The following is a 19,038-nucleotide window of genomic DNA, read 5'->3' as shown; positions in this document are numbered from 1 at the left end:
ATGTATACATTTTAAGGCAGATCACTTGGTATTGTATAACAGATTAGCTGCCTTATTCAGTGATTTACCTCTCAGCTGTAGCTGTTCATCTAGAATTGGGGTCTTTTGAGATTTCTTACAACTATATTGGCATGTTACTTGATGTTGTCATAGTTCAGGTCTTGTTTAGGTAGCCATATTCTTGAGATTTCATGTGTAGAATTTAACTGACATATCTAGAAGACCCTATCTCCAAATAAACTTCCTTTTCCTATGGCAAATACAGTGTTCATGAAATTTTTTAGATGTTATCCAAACTTAGGTGTAAGTGTTTCATTGCCAATGTACAAGAATTCAATGGTTACTACACACTCTGTGGCTCTCTGAATTTTGAGCCGTTGTGGATTTCTGTAATGTTTTGTTTTCTTCAAAAAGAAGTTACATGGATCTGAGATTAGAACTACACTTCTCAGTGGGTATAAGGATAAACATTTCAACTGCATTTTAGAATTGCACAGAAATAGGAAAATGACAACATTAGGCTGTCCTCTAAAATAGATGATGTCATTAGTCATGAGTAGTTGGCAAGATTTTCACTAGTGGATTTTCCTTCTCTTGAGCTAGCCTTAAATTGAATTAGACAGCTCTTGGTTATCTCCAAGATATAAGTGCCACAATAACACCTTCAGGAATATCTTACAATTCTAAGCATTGTGGTCTGTAGGCATTTTGGCAAGGTAAGACAGATTATTTTTCTTCTTCAGAGAAAGAATACAGTTTTTTTTCCTGTGGTATAAAAGCTAGCCAAGAGAGAGGAGGCTTATGGATTTATTGCAGCTGGATTTCTCCTCGCCCTATCCACAAGTGAATTATAACTTCAGTAATAAGGACTAATGTCCTAATTCCAGGAAGAAACTAAGGGTAGGAACACTACACTATATTCTTTTTGAAGTCTCTGACTCCACTGACCAACAACTTGATAGGATGCGTCTCATGCTTAGAAAAACTGTCTATGGAATATATATATATGTGTGTGTGTGTGTGTGTGTGTGTGTGTGTGTGTAGTAATAGTAGATAATTATTAAATGATATGATTCTTGGGCTGCTCAAGAATCCTTAAGAATATTTCTATATATTCTTCTCAAGAAATTACATTCTAAAAAATGATTAACAAATCATATATATATAATAAAAAAAGATTTAAAAGAGGAAAGCCAAAATTCACAAAAGTATTAGGTGCAGTAAAGCCATGATCTTAAAAGATCAACAATTGCTGATTAGAAATAATTTCTTTTCAAAAATACATGATTGTCCTTGAGATGAATAAAATCTTACCATAATAGATGAAATTTTACTCAAAATTCCTAAAACCTGTAATCAAGAGAAACTCTTTAAACAAATCAAAAAAGACACTTGTGTAACAAAATTACATCACAAGCTAAAGGATATAAAACTAGTATGCATGGACTTTATACAATATGAAAGGAAGTAACTGGATAAGGCATACAGAAGTACTATGTTTCTGCCTAAAAAATGTAGAATATACTCAATTCCATTGCTTATTTATAATAAATTGTAGTGCACAGAGGATACATCATGATGGATTGAATGAGAATAGCTAGCACAGGCTGATATATTTGAACGCTTGGTTTCCAGTTGCTAAACTATAAGCAAATATTAAAAAGCTGGCCTTGATGAAAGTGTCTCATTGTAAGTGGGCTTGGGGATTCAAAAGCCCATAATATTCCAGTTAATTGTTTTTTCTATAACCCATGTAAGCAATGTAAGTTCTCAGTTACTGCTTGATCAGATACTTGCATGCTTCCATGTTGGGTCTTTCTGCTCTCATGAATTGGAGGCTGATTCAATCCATGGGAGTAGTGGGAAAAGAGACATTGAGCAGGGAGTTCAGAGCGCTATGAGAACATACAGTGAATAAGCCCACCTAGACCAGCTATCAGATGGCAGATTAACATTGCTTAGGGTGATTCAAGACTTATTCATGTTTGGGGGGACTGAGGGTAGGAACATCTATGATGTCATTGGCTGTGGGCTTAGGGTACCTTAAATGCCCCATTCAAATGGGGAATCATCTCAGAAATCGCAGGAAATGGCTGATCAAGTTATTATCAGAAGGAAAATTGATCCTGTATTCAAACTAAGGCTACTCAAAAATCCTCAGGTAGAGGCATAGGGGCTCTATAGGGGCTTAGAATTCTCAGCAAGGACAGAAAGAAAAGCCATGTTAATGAAGGAAATCTCCCATATTGTACAGAATCCAGAGATTATCAAATCATGATGGATTTTGACCTTCATTATCAGAGTTTTCCACAATAACACTCTTAAATTGCAAGCAAACCTCCATTTAGGTGACTGATTTTATTATTCACCTTAGTCACACTCATTATAAAGGCATCTGAGATACATGGATAATTAGAATTTTGAAAACGCCACTTGGTCAAAAATGTGGCAAACCTAGAACACTTACACTTATTTAGTCAGAATATAATATTACTAAATACATTTTAATTTTTTGAGGAAATTGAACATACACTAAAAAATAAAACATAGCTATTTAATCACTAATCATTAATTTCTTGGAGAAAATGTTAAAGTATATACATACCAATATCATTCATTTCATGATTAATATATTGTGCTTATTTTTAGATATGTAAACTATTAAAAAGATACAATACCCCACCAAGGACTACTTAAAACGTCTATTTAGTTAAGTTATACATATTAGCAAAAGGAAAAGATAGGGGGTAACTTGGTAACATTTCCAGTTTATGTCCTGGTGGGACACAGGGTCATACTCATTGCAGAACTCTTTTTAACATAGGGCTACAATAGAAATACGGTTTCCAGGTAGAGCTGCCCTGGCAGTTTAACAGGTATGATGCATGTTATGAGTGGCATGTGAGTTTTCTATCTGTACATTGGATAGTTTAAACAACTTTTCTAACTTTATTGCTTTGGGGCTACATCCCTCAAGTGATGTCATTCTCCTTGTTTGAAAAACAAAAACAAAAACAAAAAACAAGTAGACTTACAGCAACCATAAATGTAAATGAAATAAATAACTAATAAAAAAAACAAAATAAAAAAAAAAGATTATATATAAAAAGCAGAATACACAAAGTCTCCAAAAATCAAAAAGAACTGACTAGGCAACCTTGAGGCCAGGGCTTAAAACTGAATTGTGTCATTATAAAAGAAAGCCATAAATGAAATATGGAGTTGGGAGATGGAGAGAGGGGTGGAGAAAAGGATGGGAGGGAGAAAAAAAATCCTCTAATGCATGTGTAAGAGTAAGGAGTCTAAGAATAATTATAACAAAAAGAATCAGAGTTTGAAATATATATAATGTATGAGTCCATTTCTATAACAACTTTAGAAAATGAAATCCAGTCTTCACTAATCAAAAAATGACTAGGACTGGGAAGAGCGATGTAATGGTAAAGACACAGGCATTAGGACACTTTGGGGTTCTTTTTTTTGTTGTTTTTTGTTTTTTCCTCTGAGAGATTATGCAGTATCCAATATATCTTAAGCAATTTTTCCTCCTAAGTACTCAATTATGTAGTCTTGTCGTTTATAATTTTGCAAAAAGCACTGTTTCTAATCTATTTTCCTACTCCTTTTATCTCCATTTACTTTTCTACTTTACAATTCAAAGCATTACATTTGTAACAAGAGATTTCAATATGCTTGTAGCTAGTTGAAAAAAATGGTGCATTCCTCATAGCTTGTTCAATCCATTCCAAATGCAATTTTGTTTTATGGATAGCCATTTTTGATTATAGCTTCTCAACAATATAGTTATAAATGGGTGGCTGTTTCATGACATAGACATGCCCCAGCATCTCCCAAATGCTTTAATTTACCCCTCTGTTCTAATGGTATGTGTTTGTATGTGCTTTCTTAATTATTGAAAATTATTTCTTTTCAGGAGACCTCACCTAGTATATACAGGATTTTTTCAGAGGCTGGTCTTTGCATTCACAATAGAGATGGTTATATTTATTTACAAATATGTATATTTAAATGATTACATGTTTTCTCAGGTAATTTGATATTTCATTGTTTTTTTGTCAAGTAACCAGAATTTGGAAACTATTGCAATATAATGGTATATATGGACATGTAAAAAGTTGTTGGGGTCTGGGTGGGGAGATTTTTCCACTTTATCAAGAACTTGCTACAAGATTGAGAAACAGAGTTTGGGTATATAGAACTTACTTAAAAGCATATGCCTGAACTTCCAGTACTAAAAGGCAGATACAAAGAAATCAATGACAAGCTAGCTAGCTACCCCAGCTGGCCAGTTATGTCTGAATTCAACGAGACAAGCTTCTCTTAATAAAATAAAAGTGAACATTTACAACAGAGACTTGCCTTCAGTCAGGCCTAACCCTGCAGAGACTTGCGGCCCCAGGGAGTGAGGAGGCCTGGCAGGGGTAGAGGATGGGGAATGGGGACATTCTCTTGGGGACAACAGGAAGGAAGAATGGGGTGTGGAACTCTGTGAGTGTAGATTGGAACTGTAAAAAAATTAAAAATTATTAAAAAATAAAAGTAGAGCATACTCAAAAATGATACCAAATATGGAGTCCAGACTTCAACAAGTAATTGCACAAATACATGTGCATATACACAGGAAAACATGTTCACATATATGCAACCACACCACACAAACACACACAAAATGAAGTTAGCTTATGAGTTGGGTAATCATTTGCAACCTAACACATTTTGTTGCTTAAATAAAGCTGCTGTTTCCTCTGCATAAATATTTTTCTATAAAGATTTTAAATTAACAAACTAGGATTATTTTTTAAAATTTAATTAAAATACTTAAATATTATTCAGCTATTATCATTTGATTTTTGAAAATGTGTATTTTAGATTTGATTTTAAAGGTAGAAATTGAATAATTGATGATGCCAAAGAAAAAACAACAAAATAATTTTTGTTACATTCTCTCAAGATACTTTTTATCCTATGGATACACACCTCAGAGTTTCATAAGAATAGAGTAAAATGTGTGCAACTTAGTGATGTTTTATATTTAGAAACAACATTTGAACATCTATGAACAGATTGTAGAAAAAAAGCAAAATAGTTTTTCTTACTGTCTTTTTGTATTCAACATCAAAAGTAATGCTTTGCTTAAATTTACTAGATAAAAGAAAAAAAACAACAATAAGATTATAAAATGAGAAAATATTGCAAGCATCAAACAATTGATAAGATTTTCAAAGTCAAAGTTAGTTTTCTGTAGATAAGAAAATATAGTGTAAATATATACTACCAGAATTGAAATTTGAAACAGGTAATCATTATATATTTTAACAATTATAAAATAACTTCTAAATACCTAATTATATAGATGTTTTATGGTACTGTTTAAACATGTTTTTTTCTCACCAAAATTCATGTTGAAACTCAGTCTTCAATGTAAGACTATGAACTAAAACCATGAAAGAATGACTAAGCCAATTAATGGAATTCAAACTTCTGGATTTTATTTTTGGTTATTTGAATACTAAAGCAGAAAGACAGTAAACATGATCGATATAATTTCCATTTGAATTGTGGCTTTTTAAATTTTTTCTGAGATAGGATTTCTCAGAAAAAAAAAATCTGAGTAGACCTGGATGTCTTATAACTCACTTTGTAAAACAATCTGCCCTGGAACTCAGAGATCCACCAGCCTCTGCCTCCCAACTCCCAAGTACTGGAATTAAGGGCATGAGAGCCACCACCCAGGTGAACTATATATTTTTTTTCATTTTGCTTTTTGTTGTTCTTTTTTTATTTTTTATTCTTTTAATTGGGTATTATCTTTACTTACATTTCAAATATTGTCCCTTTCTACTGCTCCCCTTCAGAAACCCAGAAACCCTCTATCACTTCCCCCTCTCCCTTTTAAAAACTCCTAGTTATGGAGAACTAACTGCCCATTTTCAGTAACCAGTCAAGGCCTCAAGTGAAGGAATTGGAACACCAATCCAGCCATAAGACCTTTGAAGGAGAGTTTCTACTGCATGCACAGTGTTTGGGGACTAGCAGAATTTTCATCAATGAGACAAGAGGTACATCTATTGATAATCAAGTAAACACATAGAAGATATTAGGGTTACAGAAATAGAATCAAAGGCACACCAGACAGGATAACAGTCATCCTCTCTCACATAAAGTGACTCTGTGATAAGTAACACTGAGAACCTAATTTTCTCACAAGTCAGCTTATATATATATATATATAAGCTGACTTGTGAGAAAATGTGTGTGTGTGTGTATATATATATATATACACACACACACACACACATCAATTTGAGATTAATTTTTAAAAGTTACATAATTGGAAGAATTTTGACACTTCAAGTGTGCAGGAAATAGGTATATGATTTTAAGTAAAGTTTTAGGTTATGAGGTAACACTAGGATTGGGAAGAATCCAGGACATACCAACAGGAGACCTTCGGGGGCTAGAGCACAGTGGGAATGTATGAGTTTACAATAACATTGATTGGCAACATTAAATATGTCTATAATGTTAGGTGAATATGATTAAAATAAATTATGTAAAAATTTCAAAGAACTAATGATAACACCATATAAAATATAATAAAATTAGCTATAAGAAGGAAACTCTACTACTCTAACATGTAAAATAAAACCTTCTCTACAAACTAACATTATAAATATTCATAAAAGCAAATCAGTAAAATATAGTATAGTACATATTTACAACATAAACCCATAACATTATGATGACACCTCTTAATGTCTAAAGGACTAACTATACATAATAAAATAATAGAATGAGTATATACAGAGACATTTCTAAGAAGGCAACACAAGAAGATATGAAATGGTGATTTGCTAAACATAATTTTCTGATGATATACACAGACATTTCTAAGAAGTCAACATATAAAAATATTAATTAACTCTTTAGGTAAGTCTGAATTAAAACAACACTGAAATAGCTGTTTGCTACCAAATATGACAATGTCAATTGGAGGTATGTTGCAGCTGAATTCTTTGTTTCGCACTGCTGGAAGAAAGTATAAATAAATGCAAATATGTTGAAGAATATTTTTATTATTTCCAGGAGATGTTAAGATAAACTAACCCTATAAAATAGAAGACAAGTAAATATACAGCACAGAGGGATCCCATATTCAAATGTGCATAAAATATTTATTCCCACTACTAAATAGTGTTTATGTTCTTTACAATTGTGAAAAACTAAGAGTAAAAATTTATCCACAAGGATATATAAATAAAAAATCACATTAATAAAAGCAATAACAAAGTTTTTCCAGTAGAAAACTTCATTTCTCATTATTTTGCTTGAATTAACTTATTTAATCTCTAGAAATACAAAGGAGAAACTTGATATTTATCATTCTAATTTGAAGATATAATGAATGCAAATTAATTACATCTATTGTTTAAAAAATCACAAACTTAGTCAGAGATATTTCATTGATATCAATTTGTGTATATATATATATATATATATATATATATATATATATATATATATATATATATATATGAGATTCAATTCACTAAAGTTATTTTTTAGAAATGAGAGTTATACAATTTGATGACTCATTCATTAAAAATCTTATTATACTTATTCCAGGGGTGTTTTGTTCCCAATTCTAAGAAGGAGCGAAGTGTCTACACTTTGGTCTTCTTTCTTCTTGAGTTTCATGTGTTTTGTGAATTGTATTTGGGTATTCTAAGTTTCTGGGCTAATATCCACTTATCAGTGAGTGCATATCATGTGAGCTCTTTTGTTATTGGATTATCTCACTCAGTATGATATCCTCCAGATCCATCAATTTGCCTAGGAATTTCATAAATTCATTGTTTTTAATTGCTGAGTAGTACACAATTGTGTAAATGTACCACATTTTCTGTATCCATTCCTCTGTTGAGGGACATCTGGGATCTTTCCAGCTTCTGGCTATTATAAATAGGGCTGCTATGAACATAGTGGAGCATGTGTTCTTATTACCAGTTGGAACATCTTTTGGATATATGCCCAGGAGAGGTATTGCTGTATCCTCCGGTAGTACTATGGCCAATTATCTGAGGAACCGCCAGACTGATTTCCAGAGTGGTTTTACAAGCTGGCAATCCCACCAACAATGGAGGAGTGTTCCTCTTTCTCCACATCCTCACCAGCATCTGTTGTCACATGAATTTTTGATCTTAGCCATTCTGACTGGTGTGAGGTAGAATCTCAGGGTTGTTTTAATTTTCATTTCCCTGATGATTAAGGATGTTGAACATTTTTTCAGATACTTCTCAGCCATTCAATATTCCTCAGTTGAGAATTCTTTGTTTAGCTCTGTGCCCCATTTTTTAATGGAGTTATTTGACTTTGTAGAGTCCACGTTCTTGAGTTCTTTATATATATTGGATATTATTCCCCTATCTGATTTAGGATTGGTAAAGATCCTTTCTCAATATTTTGGTGGCCTTCTTGTCTTATTGACAGTGTCTTTTGCCTCACAGAAACGAGATGAAAGGATGGACCATCCAAAGACTGCCCACCCGGGAATCCATCCCATAATCATCTACCAAACTCAGACACTATTGCATATGCCAGCAAGATTTTGCTGAAGGGACCCTGATATAGCTGTCTCTTGTGAGGCTATGCCAGTGCCTGGCAAACACAGAAGTGGATGCTCACAGTCAGCTATTGGATGTAACACAGGGCCTCCAATGGAGGAGCTAGAGAAAGTACACAAGGATCTGAAGGTGGAACAAAAATATGAACTAACCAGTATCCCCAGAGCCCATGTCTCTAGCTGCATATGTAGCAGAAGATGGCCTACTTGGCCATCACTGGGAAGAGAGGCCACTTGTTTTTGCAAACTGTATATGCCCCAGTACAGGGGAACACCAGGGCCAAGACGTAGGAGTGGGTGAGTAGGGGAGGAGAGTGGGGAGAGGGTATAGGGGACTTTCGGGATACCATTTGAAATGTAAATGAAGAAAATATCTAATAAAAATTGGAAATAAATGTAAGTTAAAATATTTGCCAAATAAATGGACCTGAATGAAAAATAATCTTATTATAAATAAACAAATCACAATCGAAATTAACATGTGTGACATACTTGAATACAGCTGCTATGATAATCAATTCTCAAGTGTCATCAGCTATTTGGGCCAGGTACCATACGTGACCTAGAAAACATCCTGAGTATTATACTTTAGGTATAGAGACTCACTTATGCTTATTTCACTGGACATCATTTATGTGCTTTTTTTCATATTTCTATTTTTACCCTATAATCTAGTCAAGTGTACAACACTATAAAGATGTTAAAACTTAAGGAAGGAGTGGAATACAGTTAGGTTTAAGGAGTGATTGCCTAGTATCCATGAAGCCCTGGCTTCTCTGTATAGCACTGCATTAGCTGGATTTGAGAGTGAAAAACTGCACTCACAATGTAGAGTTATTAGGGTAAGAAGTTTAATTACATCCCCAGATACAGAGTTAATGTGAAGCCAGTCTGAGATACATGCAAACCTATTTAGAACATGAAGTATGTAAGTAAGAAGATTGGGCTGAGATGTAGGTCAATAGCAAAATTTTTGCCTAACATTTTTTGCAATACCCTAAATTCAACTGTCAAACACACACACACACACACACACACACACACACACACACACACACACACACACACCACACATACAATTTAAGAAAATGTGGTTTTTCCTTTTTTTCCCTCAGAATGTCTTTTATTCTGAGATAAAGCCAAAACACGTAGGATCACCTGCATCTTGCTATGGAATGCTCCATAGTGACCCTTTACCCCTTTCACATTCTCAAATGCGTGTCTCAAATGTATTTCACCTGACGGCTTTACATTTTAGGAGAAGTACTTCTAGTTTAGTTGGCTACTCCTTTTCCCCAACTGCAACAATCTGTGATTCCGTTATCTGCACTGAAGGGCTGTTGCCAACGCAAGCATGACAAATATGGTGCCAACAGGTCCTGGCCTCCTTCCCTCTCCCTTGCTAAACTTTTAATTAATTCCTAAAGATAGCTAACAAGGTCTATTTTATTTGGCTGCAGTTTTTTTTTAATTAGGTGTTTTCTTCATTTAAATTTCCAATGCTACCCCAAAAGCCCCCCATACCCTCCCCCCACTCCCCTACCCCCCCCCCACTCCCACTTCTTGGCCCTGCCATTCCCCTGTACTGAGGCTTATAAAATTTGCAAGACCAATAGGACTCTCTTTCCAATGATGGCCGACTAGGCCATCTTCTGATATATATGCAGCTAGAAACATGAGCTCTGAGTGGTACTGGTTAGTTCATATTGTTGTTCCACCTATAGGGTTGTAGACCCCTTTAGCTCCTTGGGTACTTTCTCTAACTCCTCCACTGGGGCCCTGTGATCAATCCAATAGCCGACTATGAGCATCCACTTCTGTGTTTGCTAGGCCCCAGCATAGCCTCACAAGAGACAGCTACATCTGGGTCCTTTCACCAAAATCTTGCTAGTGTATGCAATGGTGTCAGGTTTGTAGGCTGATTGTGGGATGGATCCCCAGGTATGGCAGTCTCTAGATGGTCCATCCTTTCCTCTCAGCTCCAAACTTTGTCTCTGTAACTCTTTCATTGGGTGTTTTGTTCCCAATTCTAATAAGGGGCAAAGGGTCCACATTTTGGTCTTCATTCTTCTTGAGTTTCATGTGTTTTGCAGATTGTATCTTGTATCTTGGATATTCTAAGTTTTTGGGCTAATATCCACGTATCAGTGAGTACATATCATATGTATTCTTTTCTGATTGGGTTACCTCACTCAGGATGATGCCCTCTAGGTCCATCCATTTGCTTAGGAATTTCATAAATTCATTCTTTTTAGTAGCTGGGTAGTACTCAATTGTGTAAATGTACCACATTTTCTGTATCCATTCCTCTGTTGAGGGACATGCGGGATCTTTCCAGCTTCTGGCTATTATAAATAAGGCTGCTAAGAACATAGTGGAACATGTGGCCTTCTTACCAGTTGGAACATCTTCTGGATATATGCCCAGGAGAGTTATTGCTAGATCTCCAGTAGTACTCTGTACAATTTTCTGAGGAACTGCCAGATTGATTTCCAGAGTGGTTGTACAAGCTTGCAATCCCACCAACAGTGGAGGAGTGTTCCTATTTCTCCACATCCTCACCAGCATCTGCCGTCACCTGAATTTTTGATCTTAGCCATTCTGACTGGTGTGAGGTGGAATCTCAGGGTTGTTATGATTTGTATTTCCCTGATGATTAAGGATGTTGAACATTTTTTCAGGTGCTTCTCAGACATTTGTTATTCCTCAGGTGCGAATTCTTTTTTAGCTCTGAGCTCCATTTTTTTAATGGAGTTATTTGATTTTCTGGAGTCCACGTTCTTGAGTTCTTTATATATGTTGGATATTAGTCCCCTATCTGATTTAGGATAGGTAAAGATCCTTTCCCAATCTGTTGGTGGCCTTTTTGTCTTATTAACTGTGTGTTTTGCCTTACAGAAGCTTTGCAATTTTATTAGCTTCCATTTGTTGATTCTTGATCTCAAAGCAAAAGCCATTGCTGTTCTATTCAGGAATTTTCCCCCTGTGCCCATATCTTTGAGACTTTTCTCCACTTTCTCCTCTATTAGTTTCACTGTCTCTGGTTTTATGTGGAGTTCTTTGATCCACTTAATTTTGACCTTAGTACAAGGAGATAGGAATGGGTCAATTCGCATTCTTCTACAAGATAACCACCAGTTGTGCAAGCACCATTTGTTGAAAATGCTGTCTTTTTTTCAATGGATGGTTTCAGCTGCCTTTTCAAAGATCAAGTGACCATAGGTGTGTGGGTTCATTTCTGGGTCTTTGATTCTATTCCATTGGTCTACTTGTCTGTCACTATACCAGTACCATGAAGTTTTTATCACAATTGCTCTGTAGTACAGCTTTTTGTCTGCGTTCTTATGTTCAGTATATTACTGAGACTGATTAACTATCAAAACACCAAGGTACAACAATTAAAAAAAATCTCCTTTTGGGTACCCTAATTATCATACCTAATCAGAACCTTCCAATTCCTGTTAGGTCTAATCCAGACTGCCCCTTTTTCCCTCTTAAAATGCACACCTGCAAAACTATTTTTTGCTGTTTCTGCCTGATTCAGATTCAGCCACCTTGTCTTTCTGCTTTGCTTAATAACAGATCTCCTTATATTTGGAAAGTGGTGTTTGGGTGTTGTATGTGCCTAGTTGGGACTCCAGAGAGGTGTACCCTGCAGTACATAGGTACTTTCATGAGTGAAACATTCTCTCAGCTCAATCCAAACGTTTTTATGAATGTTTGTTATTGTCTGAAACCGTCTCTGATCGATGCCCTAAAGTCATCATACTATCTCTTTGCTAATGGAAGCACTTCCTCCATTATACCTCCCACCATATGATATGCATATTTTAAGTGATTTTGATTGGCCCTTATTAATTTTTGGTCTATGTTTCTCACTCTCCTCCTATTGTCCAAATGAATACATTTAAGAATATATACCAAATAAATAAATATTGAAGTTTTTTTTCAAATTTAATGAATTATATATTATCTTTAATATGTCTGTATATAGGATACATATGTAAGCTTTTGTTGAAAGCATAGTATAAACTAATGTTAAAACATTACTTAACTACTTTTGTGTTTTAGAATTTGATGCATTTATACATTTTATTATGATCATATTTAACCTCATTATTCTTTGCTATCCCCCTTCTACTCTTGACCCACTTCTAAACTTGTTCTTTTATTTACATGTATTTGTGTGTGTGTGTGTGTGTGTGTGTGTGTGTGTGTGTGTGTGTGTGTGTGTGTGTGTGTGTGTATACAGGTCCAGTGCAGATCAGATCCAGAAAAACTCCATTGTTATTTGTGAATAGTTTGTATTTTTTCAACTTAATTAAAATGTCTTTGTTGATACCAAAAATCTTACCAATAATTCTGACATGTATTTGTATTCAAAAACTTATACACTGATTTTTAAGTATGTGTTTTCAATAATCAATAAAGAGAATTAGTGAAATTCAAATGCCATGTTTGCATATATGTATGTATAATATATGTATGTATGTATATATATATATATATATATATATATGTATATGAAACATGTATAAGGCTTTGTGTTTGATCTCAAACAGGAGAACATACACATACACACACACACACACACACACACACACACACACACAGATTCACAGACACAGATTCACAGAGGTGGGAGAGCAACAGACAGAAAGAAAGTCAGAGACACACAGAAACAAAAACAGACATAGACAGAGAAACAGAGACCAGTAAACTATAAGAGAATGTTTACAATTAGAGAACTTGAGCAAATCCCTAACCAAAGAAACCAGGAGACTATTCTTAAAATCTAAACAATATCGTTGAATTACATTGAGCTCAACACCTTTGCTGAACTTCACAATTACTTCAGTTTTATAAGGTGTTACTATTGAAAAGAACTATGAAAAGCTAAAAAGAAGTATTCCTATGTAATTTCCTGCTTATGTATTGCAATCCTCCAAATTAAAAAAAAAAAATCAAGCAAACATACAAACACAACAGCCTAATTTACAAGTGAGTACTGCCGAGCCTGCAGAGAAAATAGTGGTATTATCACAACCTATCGAGAAATTTGGATGCTAAAAGATAACCACACCAACCCACCCCCAAAACCTTAGAATCAAAATTTGTCATGTCTACAAGCTACTTAGAGATAAAGATGGAGCAGAGATTGAGGACACGGCCTACCAATGACTGACTCAATTTGAGACCCATCCTATGTGAGAGAGCCTACCTCTGACACTATTAATGATACTCTGTTGTGCTTGCAGACAGGAGCCTAGCATAACTGTGATCTGAGGGCTCATCCAGCAGCTGATGGCAACAGATGCAGAGACCCACAGCCAAGCATTAGGCAGAGCTTGAGGAGTCCTGTGTAAGAGTGAGAGGAAGGATTGTGGGAGCCAGAAAGGTCAATGACACCACAAGGATATCTACAGAGTCTGCTAGCCTTGGCCCATAGGGGCACACAGACACTAAATCACCAATACAAGAGCATGCCTGGGTTGGACCTAGCCACGCCCCCGCCCCCCCCCCCGCACAGATATGTAGCAGCTACACAGCATAGTGTCCATGTGGGTTCCTAACAAGTAGTGTTGGGCATGACTCTGACTCTGTGTTGCCTCCCTCTGGGTCCCTTTCCATTGGCTGAGCTGTTTTCTGGCTTCAGTAGGAGAGCATGTTGTGAGTTGATTTGCCAGGGCAGATTGGTACCCAGGGTGGGATCTACTTAGAGGAGAAGGAGATGGAAAAGTGGGGGTTTTGAGTTGTGTGGTGGAACTTGGAGGAGAGGAAGGAGAATGTATGTGATCTGAATGTAACGTGAATACGTGAATAAATTAAGCAAATAAGTACAAAAAGAAAAAAATGCTAGATTGTATATTACACAAAGTTATTGCTGAACGGTACTGAGGCCAAGCAGATCTGAGGTTGACAGGTCAATTCTCAAGATGCTTGTTGAACTCAACTGCTCTCTTGACTTGTTATCTACTCACACACAAAACATGGGAGTATTTTCCTTTGGATGAAATGCATAAAATGGATAAACTTCAAGTCTGATAGGTTAAAAATTCACTGAATGTGGTCCTGTGAACAGAAGATGGGATTCCTGATGCAGGGACTAATTGCAAAAAAAAAAAAAAAAGAAAACAAGGGCAATCAGCTTAATGGGCATCAGCACATCCAGCCATCAACTTAGAGAGTCACTTAGACTGATATTCTCAGGGTCTGAAATGAACAACCCAAGTCAAATACAATCAGAAAATTCAATGATCACAGAAAGTAGATAAATGCTTGCCAGAGCCTTTATAACAGAGGAGGGAGATAATCAAAAGGCCGAGAAACAGAATTCATCAATGTATGTCAATCAATCTCTGCTATGAACATCCGAGGTATTTCGAGAAAGCCAGATGGACATCACAGTCATGTTTTTTAGAAATAGGAGCTGTACAATGGCCCATAGCTTGACTGTACTCTGTTCCGATCTAACCTAGTTTCTGCAGCTCCTTAAGACACTGGTCTGAAATAGAAATCAAGTCTGAGTATGTATAATGGTGTCTTTCACTTAAAGCAGCCCTGAGAAGATCAGCTCATCTCCTCGTAAGTGAACAAAACTGGTAGATTAATATAGTTTTGACAATCAAAATTTTACAGCTCCCTTTAAACATGAATACTGATGAATGAACAAACATCTCCGTTTATCATGTGCTATCTCATATAGCCCAAACTTGGATCAAAAGATTCAAGTGAGTGAGAATGAGTCACAGGAGGCTCTGAAGATGACAAGTGCTATACCCCTCACTAACTTCTAACCTCCTAATGTCTTCCTTAAGCCTCTCTATTGGAAACATTTCATAACCAATAATAATGTAAGTTCAATATAACCATAATTCCACTGTAGGAAGATATGTGTAACTATTCAGAAAACAAAGTAAAATACAGGCATTGTAGTTTACTAAGGAAAAGATTTTTCAGTCATTAGTTACAATAAATTATTTGTATGTCTACTATGATCAATAGCTAGCAACCAATCCAAACGCTGTTCTTAGAATGGATCTGATGTGTCAAGCTTTCCATTTTGTCTTAATCCTTTTTCATCCCAAAGAGATTAACTCAACTTTGTTTTCCCCTTGCTCCTGCTGGCATTACTTAAATATCAAACTAGAAAGGGAAGTGCTATCCTAAGTCTGCCTGTTTCTATCAACATTGTAGATCTTTGCAATTCACTGTTTGTGACTTTCCTTAACCTGCTGTGTTTACACATTGGGCTCATAAAAGTCCCTCTAATATTGACCTTGTATTATTCCCAACAGTTGTAGAAGAACCAAAGGAGGTTAGTAGTGCTTGTGTGTCATAAAAACCCATCTGTTAAAACCTATTTTTATATCAGTGATGTTTTAGAACAGACTCACATGTTCTGCTTTTAACCCTCTACCCTGGCAGTTATTTACAAACATAGCAGATATGTAATGCTGGAAGGAAAAGGCTTAGACAGGGCGTAATATTTCTCATCTTATTCAATGTGTCAATTTTCCATATTGTAGGGAAGTGAGTGTTTTGAGGTGATAACTAGTTATTTTGTAATTAAGTGACTTATCATCTAAGGAAAATACTTGTTGCAGAGATTTCAAAAATTCTTAGTTTCAGGATTATTTAAAATTAATTAACCAACTTACAAAATATTTGGCGTCATACTTTTCCTCTATTACCCCTAAAGCACAAAAACCTTGAATTTATCCTTTAAAAGATGTAAATGTTCAACCTACTTATACAAATGCAATTATATAAAACAGGTACAATGTAGCAAAATTTTTGGATCTGGATTCTTTCAGTTAACATATTTTTTGAGGCTTTTATGTGGAACAATGAAGATAAAATTTAAAATGTGTTAAATTATAGGAAATATTTGCTTAATGCATAAAAAGTTTTAAAATGAATAGAAACAATCATTAATAAAAAATTTCTCCTTAGGGTACTTTTCTTAGTCTCAGATTCAAATGTAAAGAATGTAAACTGTTAAGAACCAACTCGACAATCCATCCAACACAAAAGATTATTTAATTTTTTTAATGGAATATCATTGAGGTCTGTAATCTAATAAGCAAATTATTAAACACTGTTAGTAACTGACACCAAGGAATTGCTTTGCAATAAAAATAATAATGCTAGAAGCTAATAGCAGGCTATAATATTCATTACAGAATATATAAACGTAAGATAAAGACAAAATCCTTTTTTACAACAGAGTTTGTGTTACTTGGATTTGAAAGAAGACTAAAACCTGTTAATCTTCAATTTTCCTGCTTCCCTTTTGTTGTTATAGAACAAAATAGTTTTGTCTAATCTGTTTCATAAGATAATTAACAAGTTGATTCTATGAAGTACAAAAATGTAAAATGCGTTTAAGGAGATGAAGTTAGGAAGTATAGAAGGTATCTAAACTTTTATGATTTACATCTTTAATATGTTTCCATCACAAAGGTGAAATGTTGTATGAATACATGCACTTAAATAAAATATATACCCTTTATTTATATAAAAAATTTGTTTAACCTCTTTTGAATTTTAGTTCAATTACAAGGCAAATTTTGTCATAAATTATTATTAATAAATTTGTCTTTTAAAATTTCTAAGGGTTTCTAAATACAAATTGCAATGTTTTAATTTTAGGTATGGGTATATCTTATTCGTGCACACTGGGCAATTAACCCAGGCAGAAGGCAGAGGATTGTGAGGACATTCTTAGTAATTGCAGTGTTTAGAGGTGAGCAAGCCAAGGTACTGTCGATGTGGTAATATTCAAATATAACCACTGAACACTTCAGACAGTCCCATAACCTTGGCTGATCTGGTGGTTCTCCCAGCTTTTCTGTAGTTTCTGTAATAATAACTGTAGGAGGTCTTCTTTTCAGGAACTGTTGGTTATAGAACAAGTAAGGAGTACTTTGTATATATCACACACACACACACACACACACACACACACACACACACACACACACACAGGTCTACATATCCAGTCCTGATTTTATCCACTTTGGAAAGTCTTCTTTTCTTTTCTTTTCTTTTCTTTTCTTTTCTTTTCTTTTCTTTTCTTTTCTTTTCTTTTCTTTTCTTTTCTTTTCTTTTCTTTCCTTTCCTTTCCTTTCCTTTCCTTTCCTTTTTCCTTTCCTTTTTCCTTTCCTTTCCTTTTTTCTTTCCTTTCCCCTTTTTCCTTTCCCTTTTTTCTTTCCCTTTTTCCTTTCCCTTTTTCCTTTTTACTTTCCTTTTTTTCCTTTTTTCCTTTTTCCTTTTTCTTTTTTTCTTTTCTTCCCTTCCCTTTACTTTCCCTTCCCTTCCCTTTCCTTCCCTTATTTTCCTTGCTTGTTTTTCCTTTCTTTTTTAGTCTTTTCTTTTTAATTCCAATCTGCTCACTTCCACCACCCCCATCCCTGTCTCAGAGTCTGGCCTAAACCCCCCTGAAGTGCCCCCCAACTGAGTAATTCCTCCCCCCAACACACAAACAGAATGTGACATCAAGTCCCTGCACAACTAGGAGCAGCCCTTCCCAGTGAGGTCAGACAAAGCAAAGCAGGTTCATTGGGCTACGTATGTAACTACATATGAATCTATGCTCTTTGGTTGGTGACTCAATATCAGAGATCTTCCAAGGGTTCAGGTAAATTGGCTCTGATGGCCTTTGGGTGGGGTTTTTACACACCTTTCTTCCATAAGAGTCCCCAACTTCTGCTCAACGTTTGTCTGTGGATATCTGCATCAGTTTCAGTCAGTTTCTGGGCAGTCTCCCAGAGGACAGTTATGGGAGGCTCCTGTCTGCAAGCATAACAGTATCATTAATAGTGTCAGAGATTAATGCTTGCCCATTACAAGGGTCTTCAGTTGGGTTGGTTATTGGTTTGCCATTCTCTGAGTCTCTGCTCTCTTTGAGGTGGATGGTTATAGAGAGGACTAAGATTGCAATGGGTGGATGTAGGATCAGGTGTAGGAAAAGACAAAGTAGTCCAGAGGAACAAGAGGATGAATGAAAATTTGTAGCTGCTGTGAGTGAGGGTGGGGGTGAGAGGAATCTCTAGAATATGCCAGAGACCTGGGATGAAGGGAAATCTCAGGAGTCAGTACAGGTGACATTAGCCTAGATGTGTGGCAGTGGGATATGAAACCCGAAGTGGCCACTCCCTGTAGCCAGGCAGGACTCCCAGTGGAGAAATAAGGACATCAACCCACTGCCAAAACTTTTTACCCCAAATTTGTCCTGTCTACAAAAAATGCAGGGGCACAGCATTAATGACTGGCATATAGTGGATTAGCGGCTTCTTTGTTCCTTTCCACTTATCTTTAATCAATAAATACACTTCCAAAACATGATGTCTATGAGTGTTTTATGTCTCACTATATAGAGCATATAACAT

The sequence above is a fragment of the Mus musculus genome, chromosome 14, assembly GCF_000001635.26.
Source record: "Mus musculus strain C57BL/6J chromosome 14, GRCm38.p6 C57BL/6J".
In the NCBI taxonomy this organism is placed as follows: Eukaryota; Metazoa; Chordata; class Mammalia; order Rodentia; family Muridae; genus Mus; species Mus musculus.
This window is presented reverse-complemented; position numbering follows the sequence as displayed.